We start from the raw sequence: 11,876 nt of genomic DNA on the forward strand, positions 1-11,876 counted from the left end.
ACTTTATCTTAATAATAATAATAATAATAATAATAAATAATCCATACATCAAACAAACCCCCAAACTGTCTCCTGTCTGTGAGGCCAAATACAAAGTTCTTTGAAGATGAGTACCTTCGCTTACATTTCTGAAGGCCTTGGTGCTGTCATGGAAGATGATGAAATCACATGACTATGAAATGAGATAAGAGAGAAAGAATTCTTCAGGTGTGTGCTGGGCTTGGAGGTGGAAAGTGGGATCTCTAAACATGTATGTTACATATATGTGCATATCTATGCATAGGTGTATATCATAAGTATAATGTGCATCTGTGTGCACATGACATGTATGTTTATGCATAAACATGTATACACATATCTCCAAGTTTTATACAGTTTGGCTAAATAGCAAAACAAAACAACAAAACAAAGAACAAAAACACATCACCAGCAACAAAAACAGTAACACTCAGATCTTGAGATCTTGGATTCTCCACAGACGGGATAGGATTGGTGTAAACCTGTCTGTACCTAAAATCGAGGAACATGGTCAAGACAGCAAGGAAGACAGGGAGCCAACCTGACTAGGCTGTTCTTGACAAAAGCATGTAAATACCAAAAGTCCCACACCAAGCACGAATCAAAAATGCCGGAAGCCGGTGTGGTGAACAGGTGACTTTCTGTTAATTTGAAGATATCCTGAGCTACACAGTAGTTCCAGACCAAGCTGGGCTGCAAAATAAGACCCTGTCTCAAAACTAAATAAAATATGAAGCTAGGTAGATTCTGAAGAAAACAGCAGGCCAGAAGTTTTGCCCAGAGTTGAAAGCAGAGGGCCAAACATCAGCGTTTTGCTCAGTGTGAAACTACTTCCACACAAGAAGCTTCAAAAAGAAAGACTTTGAACTTGATGATAACGTATGCCCATAAGTCTTGTAACTTGGAAGGCTGAGCTAGACCAGGGGTTCTCAACTAACATCTTGAGCCCCTTGGAGGGGGGGTAGTGCAACCCTTTCACAGGGGTCACATATCAGATAGATAGCCTGCATATCAGATATTCACATTATGATTCGTAGCACTTAGAACATTACAGTTATGACGTAGCAATGGCGTAACTTTATGGTTGGTGGTCACCGCAACACAAGGGTTGCGGCATTAGGAAGGTTGAGGAGCGCTGCTCTAGAGGACCATGAGTCCCAGGCTAGCCCACGATCCTGTTTGAAAAAGCAAGAATGGAGCACGGAGGCAGAAGGGTCGCTGCAAGTTGGAGACCAGCTTGGTATGCATAGTGAGACCTTCATTCAAAGAAACGGAATGGGGACAGGGGACAAGAGGAACATCTCACGGCTCCAGGAAACAATTCATGTCACGCTTTATCCTTCCGTTATGGGTGGGGATGATTTGTTTCGGTGATTTGCTTGAACCTAAGTCTCAAGCTATTTCAAAGTGACGCTTTTCAACGTGAAAAACTTCTTCCGGGTCACTGGGATCTTACACGGGGTTTGCGGAGCTTGGCAGGAGGGTCAATAGAGCTTCTGGTCAAAAGCCAAGACTCCCCTAGCTTGATGGATAGTCCTCCTGTCCACGTTCATCACGGTGTCAGTCACAGGCGCCCCTCCTTTATGTTCAATGTAATAATCATAATAAAACCAGATTCACACTTTTATTAATATCACAGTTTCTCTCCATTGGCTTCTAATAAAGTTGTTTGTGTTTGGTGGTGGTGGTGTTTCTTGTTTTTTGTTGTTGTTATTGTTTTTGTTTGTTTACTTTTTAATTTAACCTCAACCACTTGCAAAACTAAAGTAGTTTCCAGGGACTGTGACTGTGGCTTGGCTGTCAGCGCTCACCTAGCATGAGTAAAGCCTTTAATTTGATTGCCCAGCATCACACAAAACCAGGTGGTGCGGTGTGACGTGTCAGGTCAGCACTTCAGAGGGGGGATCAGAGAGAAGCAAGAATTCCAAGTCACCCTCAACCACAGCAAATTCAAGGTTATCTTGGGACACAGGAGACAGGACACAGGGAAGAGAAGGAAGTGGGGGGCGGTGGTAATCAGGGTCTGAACCTAAGATGAATGTTTTACATATTCAACATACGATGTGTTTAACAGATCATCTCAAGATTTAAAAGAAAGCTTAGCCGGTTTCTCAGAGCCCTGGTGTTTACCCTGCCCAGAGTTCTCCACGAATGGTGGTCACTGGCGACACCTAGAGGACACATTGAGGTACTGCTTGGGAACGGGACTTGAGAGTTTCCTGTTGTGTTTCAGGATATAAAGTGTGTGTTGGTTCAGACCGTCTGGTGGGAGGGGAGGCACACTAGAACATCAGGCCGTTTGCGCCCCAAACTAGGAAATTACTTACCCAACACACGATTGTTTTGTAAACTACATTAACCCCGTGAGAGCTTTGTGGTGGTCCTGTTATTACAGAAGGCGTGTTGTTGGCTAACTGAGGGCATCCTTGAAAATCAGCACCAGGGGATGACGTTGGTTGATCAAAGTGGCCAAGGGAAAAAAAAAACTCTCCCTTGTTCAGTGTGAAGCTACTTCCCGTGCTGTATTGCTGGTTTTCTTACTGCCTCGTACTCCTGGCAACTAGAAATGAAGTGGGGTTTATTTTGGTTTCTGTTCTTAAGTATGTTTTGAAATTTTCATATGTGAACATCTTTTTACACAATTTCAGTGCCCTTCCGACTCCTCCCATGCCTCCTACTCCCACTACAACTAATGACCTTTCCCTGTATACTTACTATTGCTGTGTGTGTGTGTGTGTGTGTGTGTGGTCATTGTGTAAGCCTCGTTTGGGTAAACAGTTAGACTTGATCAGTACACATCCCCGCCATGACTAGAATACATACACACACACACACACAAGTTCAGTTAGCGTTGCACATATGTACATGTATTTAGGACTGATGACTTGGGACTGGATAACATATGGGGGGGGGGGTCATTCCTGGGAAAAAGTGGTTTCCCCCTCCCTCAGCCACCACTAATTGCCTGAAGCTGCTCACGAAGGTATGGGCATTTTCATTTGCTTTCCTGTTGCTGTAATAAAACATTATAACCAAAAGCAACTTGGGGAGGAAAGAGTTTATTTCATCTCACTATCACTGTGGGTAGCTGAGGCGGAACCAAGTGCAGAACTTGAAGCAAAGACCATGGAGGAACAATGCTTATTACTATTTTATTGTTGTTAATATTATTACTATTATTATTATTGTTTCTGGCTTATTCCAAATTCTTATAGAGCCCAGCTCCACCTTCCCAGGGATGGCACTGCTCACAGTGGGCTGGGTTCTCCTACATCAATCACCAAGTTTAAATGCCCACAGACAGGCCCACGGGCCAGTCTAACAGAGATTATTCCTCTTCCCTCTTCCCAACTATGTCTAGCTTTGTGTCAAGTGAACTCTGGTAGTGTGGTTTTGTGAATTTTCCCCCACCCCCATCAGCATCTCAGCTGTGAGGTCACAATGCAAGCCTTGCTGGGGTGAACGTATTGCTGGACTGGATCGGTGCACATCCCCATCAAGTCTAGAGGACACTACAGCACAGCAGCTGTCCTGGTCCCCTGACTCTTTAATGCTATTTTAAAGACACTGGAAACTCCCCCCTTTGACTGTCGGTAGCCTTTGCTAGGCAGTAAAGATTGCCTGTCTCGTGCCTTTGTTCTACCAACGACTCACTATGCTTCCCAGCTGACAGCAAGCTGGTGGAAACGTTCTCATTGTAGAACCTTGACTTTCACGTTGTGCGGGGAGCAGGGGCAGCAGCCTGAAATTACAGCGAGGATACCAATGGGATACCAATAGGTCACGATACACAGAAGGCTATAGCAAAACAGCTAGCCATAACCCACAATCCCGTGGTCCAGAGAAAAGCTATACTATCTTAAGCAATTTTTATTGCAACAGGACTGACAGCTGTGCCTAGCCATCTGTTATTCTGGAATGTAACCAGAGCCTTCCCTTAGAAGTGTTATAACCGTATGAGAAATTTTCCATTTCCTTGCTAGAGAGGGATCCCATTATATTGATAAAGGTAGCCGGACCTTTTTTTGTAAGAACCATTTGAAATTTGGGCCTAATTCTGTGTGTGTGTGTCTGTGTCTCTCTGTTTGTCTCTCTCTGTGCGTCTCTGTCTCTCTATGTCTCTGTGTCTGTCTCCGTCTCTCTCTCTCTCTCTCCCTCTCTTTCCTCTCTCCCTCTTTCTTTCTCCCCCACACCCTCTCTGGAGGGGCGGAGATTGTGGCAGGAAGGAGTTGCTTCCCAGTGTCTGGAAGTCCTTACCAATAACAAACTCAAATCTGAGGTTGCATTTTTATGTCCAGACAGGATGTGGTGGAAAGCAGACTTGGAACCGGGAGGAGGAAATGTGTTGTTTAGTAGTTTTTAATTTCTCTTTCAAGGAGGAAGACAATGAGCGGGCCTGTTTCTCCAAGGTCAGAATGAACGTCCAATACAGACAGGGATGGAGGCATCGCTATATAATGCCTACACATTGTGGGCAGAAGGGGGTAAGGTGAAGAAGTGTGATTGCCCATGTGTGTCTCAGTCTGAGTCTGGAATGGAGACATGTTTCATTTCAGCATGTGTAAAAGAAGAGTAATCAAATGATTTGAGATGGCTAGCCAAAAGCAGATGATGTTAAAAGATGTTCTTTGATTAAAGTGAAACCAAACGACCATTCTTGTAATTTTTTTTTTTTTTTTTTTTTTTTTTTTTTTTTTGGATTTGGTTATTTTTCGAGACAGGGTTTCTCTGTATAGCCCTGGCTGTCCTGGAACTCACTCCGTAGACCAGGCTGGCCTCGAACTCAGAAATCCACCTGCTTCTGCCTCCCAGAGTGCTGGGATTACAGGCATGCACAACCACCGCCCAGCCCTGTAATAGTTTTTTTAAAGATTTATTTATTTATTTTATACATATGCATACACCACCATTGCTCTCTTCAGACACACCAGAAGAGGGCACCAGACCCCATTACAGCCAGTTGTGAACCACCATATGGTTGCTGGGATTTGAACTCAGGACCTCTGGAAGAGCAGTCAGTGCTCTTTACTGCTGAGCCGTCTCTCCAGCCCTATTCCTGTAATATTTAATAGAAAACCTGGATCCGAAGGTAGCTAAAGGTAGAAGAAACAAATACCTAACTCAAGATAAATGTGCTATTGTGGTTTTCACACTATGGGGGTTGGGAGCTGGGCTCTGGTACTCACTGCTGAACTCCCCGGCCTCTACTAAGGGAATTTTTATCACCCTCCAGGTAGCAACTGCACCAGCAACTTTTTAAATGGTTTCCAAGTTTTAAATATCGTTTTGTAGAGAGCGCGCGCGCGCGTGTGTGTGTGTGTGTGTGTGTGTGTGTGTGTGTGTTATCTGTGTCCATTCATGTAAAGAGGCTATCCTGGTTGTTTTGTTGTGGTGTTTGGGTTTTGTGTTGCTGTTGTTGTTGCTGTTGTTGTTGTTGTTGATGATGATGATGATGATGATGATGTTTGGGTTTCTGGTTGCCTTGGCACAAGCCACAGTCATCTGAGAAGAGGAAACCTCAGCTGAGAAATGCAGCCCGCCATCTCAGGGCAGCAGGGCACGCAGGCTGAGCAAGCCTCAGGGGCTAACCCAGGGAGCAGCACTCCTGCGCACTCTCTGCCTCAGTCCTGGCCCCCAAGTTTCCCGCCCTTCATGAAACTCACAAGCTAAAATAAACCCTTCCCTCCCGGGTTTGCTTTTAATCATGGTGTGGTGCCACAGCAACGGAAAACCTAATTAACACAGAAAGCATCCTTCTCGATCACGTTCCATCTTATTTATTTTATGGCATGAGGGCTTTGCCTACATGTCTGTCTGTGCACAACATGGGAGCCTGGTGCCTCCAGAGGCCAGAAGAGGGCATCAGATCCCCTAGGACTAGAGTTACAAACAGCTGTGAGCTGCTGTGTAGATGCGGGCAGCTGAAACCAGTTTCTCTGGAAGAGCAGCCCCTTCCACATTATTTTTTTGAGACATGCTCTCTCACAGAACCTGGAGTCCACTCAGTGGCCAGTAAGACCCAGGGACTCTCCCTGTCTCTGTTTGCCAGCACTGGTGTTACTAGTGCATGCTACCATGCCTGACTTCATATATGGATGATAGGGGACCTAAACACAGACCCTCACGCTTGCACGGCCACTACTTTACTGACTGAGCCATGTCCTGGCCCCTGAACAATACTTTCTGCATATGCGTGTGTATATTGCATGCAACCTGTATATAGACGCATGTATATTGCCAGTGTGTGTGTGCAAGTGTGTGTGGATGCATGTGTGTATGTGTGTGCATGTGTGTGTGTGTATGTGTGTGTTTATGTGTGTATGTAAGTAGCAGGAACCAAGGGGACGCTTCTATGTAAACACTGGGGGCTGTGCAGCCACAAAAAGCATCTCCTGCAAGAGGACCTAGTGCAAACAGTGCCAGCCAATCGGAGCTGCTGTTTGGAAGCGATGCTTTCTTGGGACCAATGAGGGCGTGGGTGGAGGGTATTAAAGAGCTTGCAGCAGTGTTCAGGTAAGATTGCTGTGGAGTTTCTCACCTGCTCCTGGAGTCTGTGTTGTTGACTGTGCACTGCTTCACCTCCAACCCCCAAGAGCAAACAGGGTTGGGTGGGGAACTGTCCAGGGCACAGGCAACGTATATATGTGTGTATGCATGCATGTGCATGTGTGTGCACATGTATGTGCATATATGTATGGATATGTGCGTGCATGTATGTATGCATGTATGAGTGTGTGCATGTGTATGCACGTGTATGTGTGCATGTGTGCCTGTGTATGCATATCTGTGTGTGTGTGTGTGTGTGTGTGTGTGTGTGTGATTGCTCTGGTGATTCCCACACCCCTACTTCTGTCTACCTAATACTGGAATTACAGGTGGGCCACAACACCCACCCAGCATTTATATGGATTCTGGGGATCTCTCATGGTTGTCTGGCAAGTGCCAATGGGCCACTTCCTCAGACTTAAACGGTAATTTCAAAACTCAAACATTGTCTTATACAATAACCATACAACGCTTCCATGCTACGTAAATACATAAAGCCTTTGTGTATTTAAACCATTATGTTTCCATAAGAAGCAGAGAACGTTGTATGTGCAGTGTAAACTCTGTAATTAATAACCTATAGTAGGTTCACCTCTGAGCACAGTATGACAGCATGCTGAGCACAGGCAGACAGACACACTGTGTTCAGAGTCAAGATTGTGTCAGGTTTTTGACACAGGCAGGCATAGCCAGAAACACCTTGGATTCACTAGACATTTTATTCTTAATGAATTTTTGTTCATTGAGCGTTTAAAAACCCTTCAATGTTGCCATGTTTTTCATGACAGACCCCTGCCCATTCAATTATTTGGCTCTATATTGGATTGTGACTCACAGTCTTGAAAAAGAAAAAACAAAACTGAGCCTGGGCCAGGAAAAATGGGTAAAAGACTAGCTGGGAAAGCCTGCTGCCTGAGATCAGTTCCCAGAATGCATAGTGCCATCTGAGGTCAATTCCCAGAATGCATAGCGCCACCTGAGGTCAGTTCCCAGAATGCATAGCGCCACCTGAGGTCAGTTCCCAGAATGCATAGAGATAACCAGATCAGTGGCACACATCTGTGCCCTCAGCACTCCTAGGGCAAGATGCAAGCAAGGTGGGGACAGGAAATGCCCCAGAGGCTTAGTTTGAGAGGCAGCAGGTTTAGAATGTGCAGCTCATCAGCAGAAGCAAGTGAGACACCGCCTCAGCACAGAGATGGGCAAGAACTACGGCCTGTGGCCTGCACTCAATAATTAAATTTAAAGAAAATTTTATATTTATTTCATTTTTTGGCTGGTTGGTCTACTTTCTTTCCTTTACCCTTTGGCTCCCAGGGGTTGAATCAATCATCTTTATTCACTGAGCAATCTTACCAGGCCTTACATAAATAAAATTAATTGAAAATTAAATGAATAAAAACAAAAAACTGAAGCCAGATGGTGGTGGTGGTGGTGGTGGCACACGCCACACGCCTTTCATTCCAGAACTTCAGCGGCAGAGGCAGGCGGGTCTCTGGGTTCCAGGCCAGCCTTGTAAGAGAACAAAGCAAATTTCAGGACAACCAGAGCTACACAGAGAAATCCTGTCTCAAGTAAACACAAGGGCTCGAGAGATGGCTCAGTGGTTAAGAGCACTGACTGCTCTTCCAGAGGTCCTGAGGTCAATTCCCAGCAACCACATGGTGGCTCACAACCATCTGTAAAGGAATATGATGCCCTCTTCTGGTGTGTCTGAAGACTGCTACAGTGTACTCATAAATAAAAATAATAAATACATCTTTTTAAAAACAAGACACCAAAATAAAACTCAAAAGGTACAGTTTGCCTATGCCCATAATTTAACTATATGTTAGGGTGTATATACAGATACATAAGTATATGCACATACATGTATGCATTATATTTCCACCTGTAATAATGGGGGGAAATGGGAGGCATAGTCTTGGAAGATGTGATTCCATAGGCACATGACGGGCATGACTATACCTGAAGACAGAATGAAGCTGTTTGATGTTTGCTTCCATGCGTTGAATCACCATGACTGTAACAGCCATACTCCCCTGCTGATTACAGGCATGCCACAAACAGCTCAAATACAGCAGGAAGCACAGCCTTTCACAACAGAGCCACCTCCAGGCACCTCTCCTTCTCACTTCCTGCAACCCTCTCTCTCAATCCTCAAGGTTAACTAACATAGCATCACTTGGTGTATGACATGAGGATCAGCTCATCTGGGTCAACCAGATTTCAGAGGCTAAGATTTAGCATTAGAATATAAGCAACACCAGACCAACCCAATACTTGACTTTTTTTTAAATCAGTTCATGTGACCACTGCATCATCTCCAGGGATGTCAATGGATGTTAAAACTCAGCAAAGAATGCTTAGCCACTAAGTATCTGAAGCTCTACAGAAGGATTCTTGGCATAGCTTTCTTCCCCGTGTGACTGTCCAGTACAGCACAACACTCAATGCTGGGCAATACGGAAGGACAGTCTTTCACTAGGATTTGCTGAGAGTCTGACCATATATTGCCTGGTGTCTAGACTTTCTCTCCCATTCTGTCATGAAATGCCAGGAGCACTCCAATCATTGTGTTCAAACGATTCCCTTCTGCACGTCCTTAACACCCACAGGGAGCAGTGTCACCCTATGGGCTGATAACTAGAAAGGTCTCACACAGGAGCTGTGACCAGATGACCACAAGGAAAAGACTTCCCTGTCTAGCATCAAACCAGTGGTTCAACAAGCTCAGGTACTTCACAGAGCAGAGACTGCTGGGCCCTGAGTGCATTTAGTGAGGCGTATGGTGACAGGCGGGTGGCTTTGGAACAGTAGACAGATATTATACTTTATAGTGTCCTACAGGACAAAGTTGGGATCTGGACTTTTCCATTGGTGCGCAAGGGGTTTGCTAGGAAGAGTTTTGGAGATGAACATAATACCACACTCTTATAATCCCAACTACTTGAGAGACTAAGACGACAGGATCATAAGTTCAGGCCCTGCCTGGGTAACATAGGGTTTAAGAGCAGTCGAGGTAATTTAGTGAGACGCCTTTTTAAGATAGATATAAAAATAGGGCTGGGGATGTAGCTTGGTGGTAGAGTATACGCCTACCATTCACAATGCCCTGGGTCCATTCTCTAGTCCAAAAGAAGAGTTGTTAAGCAAGGAAAAAGAGAGTTCATTATTTTAACTTTGGTAGTCATGTAGCTATGAAAATAAAATGGTGAGAAGAGAGGCAAAGGAGTCAGCTGAGAGGCTTCAGGTGTGTGTGAGTGTGTGTGTGTGTGTGTGTGTGTGTGTGTGTGTGTGTGTGTGTGTGTGATGTCTATAGAGGCTAAAAGAAGGCATCAGATCCCTCTGATTCTGACAACTGAACTCGGGTCCTCTGGAAGAGAAGCAGGAATGAGACTGGACACTAGAGGGGCAGAAAGGGTGACAGGAAAGGTGTTTAGTGGTGAGCTCCCGTAAGGTGAGCTTGCATTAAGACCCAGATGGGAGGAAAGGAAGAGCTAATTATGGAAGCCAAGTTCACAAAGCGAAGCAGAAAACAACCCTTCATTCCTGAGTAAGAGCTGACCACCAGGAAGATAAGACAGAGCTGAAGGCTTGCTGTGCCAAGGCGTGCCCTATCTTCACAATCAGAATTTCAGCAGGGAGAGCACAGGGGGTCAGGGTTCATGAGGTTTTAGAGTCTGGCTTAAGGCATCTCTTTCAATGAGGGGCAGAATGCGGGCTAGGTTAGAAATACACAAACATTACGAAAGTACAGCTGGGATCTGAGCATGGTATGAACGCAGAAGGGGAGGAGTAGGGAGCTGTGGGCATCATGGGCATGGTGGGCATGATGGTTATCCAGGGCATGGTGGGCACTGTGGGCATCGTGGGCACTGTGGGCATTGTGGGCACTGTGGGCATCGTGGGCACTGTGGGCATTGTGGGCATGGTGGGCATCCAGGGCATGGTGGTACAGCTGGTCGAGGAAGGAAGGACATTTCCCAAATGATTGTCTCAATTTTCTTCTATTTTTCTGGTTACAAGTAAGGTCACAAACTAAGAGTGAGAAGGGCTATGAGCCACACAGGAAATCAGGAGAGGCTTGCCCGGGAGACGCTGCCATTTTGAAGAGCAAACAAGAGAACATGCGTAGAATGTGCAATAGGAGTGTGGCTTTCCTACAGCTCAGCAGCTAAAAGACGGTCCAGAGAGGAAGTGTTGTAAACCTGCCGGAGAGTAAAGCAGGTTTACTCAAAGTATGTCTCTGTGTCAACAGGGGAATTTGGTTCCCATTGGAGGCAAGCCATGGAAAACACTGAGAGTACACGCCACAAGAGTGCATCTGGGTCCCTGTGGCTTCCAAAATGGAAAGCCACTCAAAACCTTGAAGTTGTGTTTCCTGATCTTTAGCCTTCTCAAATTTTCATCTTCATTTTCATTTGTTTATTTATTTTTTGAGAGGGTCTTGCTATATCGCTCAGGATGGAGTGGAACTCTATGTTGCCCAGGCAACCTTCTTGCTTCTGTCTCTCAAGCACAGAGACTGCAGCAGCCACGACATCTGATCCAAAGACCAAGGTTTAAACAGAAGTCAACACTACTTATCACTTCTTCATAAATGTGGTTGAGTCCAGTCACAGCTAGAATAAAGTTTATTGTACTGAAGCTGACTGGGGTGGCTCTAATTGTGGCCAAAGCCAGATAGACCACTAATGCCATTGTTATGATTGGCATCTGACCTATTATTATAGCCCTGGGCTTGTATTTTGATACTAATTCCACTCCTGGGAGGGGCTACAGATGAGATGCTAATCATGTATACAAATGCCTTGTGAACCGTTTTGTGAAGGATTGATGAGGGAAGGAGGAGGAGCTACAGGGGATAGATAGAGAGGATGGGGGAGAAGCTCGTGCCCTGGAGAAACTGCAAGTTATATGGGATAACATAGATGGGAAAAGAGTAGTGTAGTGGGAGATCTGCCCAATCCGGGCTTGTAGCTTGTAGTGTTACTGATTGAGATTTCTTTTACTGGGCAATTGGGTTGGAAAAAAATAGCAACATTATTAGTTAATGAAAATGATGTCAAATCTGTCAAAATAAGTTTGCAAGGCTAGATGTGATGAGTCATACTTGTAACTCCAGTACCTGTGGGGTGGGGAACTGAGGCAGGAGAACTGCCTTAAATTTGAGGCCACTTTAGGCTATTATGTCTCTTAAAAGGCCAGTTTAGGCTATAATGTCTCTAAAAGGGGAAGGAAAGGAAAGGAAAGGAAAGGAAAGGAAAGGAAAGGAAAGGAAAAGAGAAGGAAGGAAGGAAAGAAGGGAT

Source organism: Apodemus sylvaticus, chromosome 19 (assembly GCF_947179515.1).
Source record: "Apodemus sylvaticus chromosome 19, mApoSyl1.1, whole genome shotgun sequence".
In the NCBI taxonomy this organism is placed as follows: Eukaryota; Metazoa; Chordata; class Mammalia; order Rodentia; family Muridae; genus Apodemus; species Apodemus sylvaticus.